The 5,000-nt window shown below is 47.3% G+C and overlaps 1 non-coding gene and 1 pseudogene across 1 annotated transcript; one reads left to right on the forward strand and one right to left on the reverse strand.

Moving 5' to 3' along the window:
- Positions 1 to 267: 267 nt before the first annotated feature.
- On the forward strand, positions 268 to 4,339 carry LOC114640680 (annotated as a pseudogene).
- Positions 2,609 to 2,680, reverse strand: Trnae-uuc. The gene has a single exon. It is a non-coding gene; the product is annotated as a tRNA-Glu (tRNA).
- Positions 4,340 to 5,000: the final 661 nt, after the last annotated feature.

Here is a 5,000-nt window from a genome sequence, read left to right on the forward strand (position 1 = left end):
CCCTCTCTGCTTCATCCCTTTCCTTTTCTCTCTCCCTCCCCTGCTGGCGGATGGCAGTGAAGGACGGAAGAGGCCCTGCAGAGGCGGTGGTGCAGCGCTCCGGTGGAATGAACCTTGCTTGACTGCTGATTGGAGTCATTTGAAAAAAATCACTTTTTCCTCTGTGGAAGCCACGAGGTGTATTTAACTCAAATCCAAGGGTCACAACTTTTGATTTTTCTGGAGGGACATACCACTATATCAAAAAAGCTTTACATTACAGCCAAAATGGTGCTGTCCTAGACACAATGAGACGAACTAAATCGAGCTATAGCAGATTATTTTCGTTCAAACGGCTATGAAGAGGCCGTATTCCGTTTTCTTTAAAAAAGAAGCTGAACTAGATATGAATGAAGAATTAGATAAGAAGTATGCTGGTCTTTTGGGGAAAAAATGGACATCTGTTATTAAATTACAAAAAAAAAACCAGTAATGGAATTAGAATCAAAACTAAATGAAGCAAAAGAAAAATTTACATCGGGTGATCCTCTTGGTCAGAAACGAGACCCGAAAGAATGGATTCCCCGTCCACCTGAGAAATACGCGTTGAGTGGTCGGTCATAGGAGTCCAGTTACTCGAGTCATTCTCCATCCTGTGTTCAGTGTTATGGTCTCTGCTTCAGAGGACGCTACAATTAAGATGTGGGATTATGAGACTGGAGATTTTGAGAGAACTCTCAAGGGCCATACAGATTCTGTACAGGACAGTTCCTTTGACCACAGTGGCAAGCTTCTGGCTTCCTGTTCTGCAGATATGACGATTAAACTATGGGATTTTTCAGGGTTCTGAATGCATCAGAACCATGCACAGCCACAACCACAATGTCTCTTCAGTAGCCATCATGCCTGATGGAGATCATATAGTGTCTGCCTCAAGGATAAAACTATAAAAATGTGGGCAGTGCAAACTAGCTACTGTGTGAAGACATTCACAGGACACAGAGAATGGGTACGTATGGTGTGGCACTCTGATAGCCAGCTGTTCCAATGACCAGAGTGTGCGTGTGTGGGTCGTAGCAACAAAGGAATGCAAGGCTGAGCTCCGAGAACATGAACATGTGGTAGAATGCATTTCCTGGGCTCCAGAGAGTTCATATTCTTCCATCTCTGAAGCAACAGGATCTGAGACTTAAAAAAGTGGCAAGCCTGGAGCATTCTTTCTATCTGGTTCCAGAGGCAAAACTATTAAGATGTGGACGTCAGTATTGGCATGTGCCTTATGACTCTTGTGGGTCATGATAATTGGGTATGTGTAGTTCTGTTCCATTCTGGGGGGACGTTTATTTTGAGTTGTGCTGATGACAAGACCCTCTGTGTATGGGATTACAAGAACATGAATGCATGAAGACCCTCAATTCTCATGAACGCTTGTTACTTCCTCGGATTTCCATAAGATGGCACCCTATGAGGTTACTGGCAGTGTAGATCAAACAGCAAAGGTGTGGGAGTGCCGTTGGTTAGCATTTGGTTCTGCCTCCCTTTTTTCCTCTGGATGCACTCTGATGATACCATCAAATGGGTTACCACATTTGAGTGCTGTTAAAATAAATATTGTCCTTTCATGGAAGAAAAAAAAAAAAGACCTCCATAAGATCTGGCGATAGGCAAGATAGGCAAGCCAGTAAGGCATTTCCTTAATTAGCACTTGATGGTGGAGAGCACAGCCCATTATGGGTGGTGCCATCCCTGGGCTGGTGGTCTTGGGTTCTGTAAGAAGGCAGGCTGAGCAAGCCCAGGGGAGCAAGCCAATAAGCAGCATCCTCCATGGCCTCTGCATCAGGTCCTGCCTCCAGGATCTTGCCTTGCTTGAGTTCCTGTCCTGATTTCCATCAGTGATAGAAGTGTAAGCCCAGCAAACCCTTTCTTTTGGTTATGGTGTTTCATCACAGCAACAGAACCTTAAGATAGCCTTGCTGGACAAGTGGGGCCTGGGCTGTCCAGGAAAACCCAAATGACTCAGCCATGGGTATAGGGTTCAGAGAGACGAGAGGGTTTCCCTAAGAGGAGAAAGTCTTGCCGCAGTGTAAGAGGAAGGAGCAACTGCAGCCCAAGTGAAGGATCGTCTGTGTGGATTAGTCTTCAGTGATGGGTAAATCCATAAAATGGAAGGTTTAGCAGGAAAGTTGAGGAAACACCAAATTAGGAGTTAATGGAAAGTATTAAGAATAATATTAACTATTAAGCTCAGAAATGGTATAGCAATTATTTTATGTTCCCAAATTTTTCTATTTTCCTTTTCTTTTTTGTTTTTTTGTTTTTGTTTCGTTTTTTGTTTTGTTTTTTTTTTTTTGTTTTAGCAATAACAGTTGGAACTGATGTCCCCCTTTCTTCCCTTCCCCAAGTCTCTTTGTCCCAACTCCTCACTACTTTAGCTAAAACTTTAAAGGTGAAGCACTAACTCCCCAAGGTAAGAGCAGCAGAAAGGAGAGCTGGCTCAGCCGAAGACACCTCTCCTGGACAGTCCACAGGACGGAGCTCACGGTGGAGACAGCTCTTGTGCTGTCTTGTGGGTAAACGTTTGAGGAATGTTGGGAGGTGATCATGGCAATAAAAGAACACTGAAGACATATTCCCTGACCGGGAATCGAACCCGGGCCGCGGCGGTGAAAGCGCCGAATCCTAGCCACTAGACCACCAGGGACACATTTAAGATTACTCGTTGACCACGTAAAGGAAACTCCTAAGAGTAAAGCCTATTGGTTTTCTAAACCTGTCTGATCAGGCATTGAATCCGCTCCTCCTATTCAAGACCATCATCCTCTCTTCCATTTTCTGTCTGGGTAATGTTCTGCCTCGGAAAACAACAAATAGGAAAGCGCATCTGGAATCCGTTTCACTCTAGCCTTCGCATTATGTGCGCCAGGGCGGCACATCTCTTCCTCCCAGCCTGGGGTGGGTAAACTATCGGTTTGACTAAGCGTGTGGTGAGCGGAGTTCTCTTAACCTGGGAAGGGACTCCTTTTCCTTCCCTCCTCCCTCCATCATTACTCATCCTAAGAGCTCTAGGGACAGATTGGGATCGTTTCTCTCACTGTATGGTTTCTCTGCGGCTCCAACCTGCCTGTCCTCGGCTGTCCTCAGGATGAAATCAAGGCGAATGGAATAGGAGGGGAAATCCCTTGGTTTTCGGACCCTGGACATCTTCTCTCTTCCTGGAGAGATTTAGGCAGAGGTAGAAGTTGTGGGTTTCTGCATCTCACGCGGAGGGAAGTGCTCCTGCTGCGGGATCTCTCCATCCCACTCCCAGCGGGAAGCCAGTTAAATCCCAGCGAGGCGCAGGTTGCTGGAGATGGGGAAGGCCACTTACTTATTCTTAAGGGCAACCTACCACCGTGCACCGTAACCTTCACGTCCCCTTTCCATTCCCCTCTCTTCCTGCCTCTTCTGTCTTCCTTTCTTTGTCGCTTTCAGAAAATTGTTATGTTCTATTTTTGAAACAGATTTTTTTAAATTTTTTTTTATATATTTTTTATTTTTTGGAGACAGGACTACATAGTCCTGACTTGTCTGGAACTTGCCACGTAGACCAGGCTGGCCTCCAGCTCACAGAATTCCGCCTCCCTCCACCCCCAGAGTGTTGTGATTAGTGATTAAAGGCGTGTACCTTCAATTGTTTTTTAACAATTATGTGATTTAAGGCGTGGGCCAGAAAATTGTTTTGAAGCAACTGTAACTGGTGGGATTGCAGACAAGGTCCTGCCTAGAGCGCTTGGCTTAGATGGGAAAATACTAAGAGATCAGGGAAGAAAAAGCTGACGGAGTCCCTGGTGGATTTCTCAGAAAAGTCTTGTGCTGTATCCAGTGCAACGCTGGCGGCCTGCGAACGCACCGGGTGCCATTGTGTGTCCAGGTTCCTCTATAGCAGCAAAGTGCTCGGCAGTGGAAAAGTGCGCCAGAGGCCGGACAATCTCCCCAGGCCAGGAGATTGTGGCCCAGACGGACGCTGAACAGACACCAGAGAAACCTGCCCAGAAGGTACCAGCCTTCCTCCTCCTCGAACAACAGCACATAGTTCTGCCATGAACGAAGGGGCCACACCCGTGCACAGCCCCTTTCCCGCTGATGTTCCGGCTCCCACCATCGCAGGAACCGAGGAGCCCAGACGTCCGAACCCAGCGTAACTGAGGCCGCCTATAATCGTGGACCCCGGGCGGGAGGCCATGTGGGCTCCGCCACCCTGGGGGACACGGTGGGAACTGCAGACACTGGCGTCCTGGAGCTTTTCCAAGGATGTGGGCTTCCAGAAGTGAGACCCTTGGCCCGGGTCCTGTCCCTCAGGTCAGCGGCCAATCCTAAATAGCTCTAGTCTTGGCCCCACAGGGATTCCCACCACGCTGGCTTGTTTTCTCCTCCCCTCCACTGACTTATGAATAATATCCAATCATGCCTTGATGTTTTGTACAGTGTTATTCCCACAAAGGATCTCCAAGAGGAGAAAGATCACCGACTTAAATGGCCAAATTGGGGCAAGCTTTTTAAAATTCATGTACACGGGCTGTCTCCCTGTAAGGCAGGGTTCAAGAGATTAGCCCTGGACATTGGGAAGATACGTTTCTTAGAGGTTAGGGGTAGGGAGTTCTCAAATTTGGGGGTTGGCAGGCAAGTAAGTGGGGCGCACAGAAGCAAGACATAAGCATAAGGAGTTGGTCATAACAACCTCCTTAAACAGTTTTCTTCGATCTGAGATCATCAGGGAAAACAATTAGCTATTGGAGGGCTCTGAATTGCCTCGTTTCCATTCAAAATACTCAACATGGTGTCCGTGCCTGTGCACTGTGACCCCCACCTCCCCCCCCCCCGAGTTTCAAAAACAAGTAAACAAGAAAGGAACATGGCTACACCTGGAAACACTGTACCAGGACTGGGCACCACCCCTGGGGAAGATACACTTACAGAACGGGCTCAGAACACGATATAAACGCCATCGTGTGACAGTGTTACACCCACGTCACCATTATCAA

Source organism: Grammomys surdaster, unplaced genomic scaffold (genome assembly GCF_004785775.1).
Source record: "Grammomys surdaster isolate TR1022 unplaced genomic scaffold, NIH_TR_1.0 125849, whole genome shotgun sequence".
NCBI classification, from domain to species: Eukaryota; Metazoa; Chordata; class Mammalia; order Rodentia; family Muridae; genus Grammomys; species Grammomys surdaster.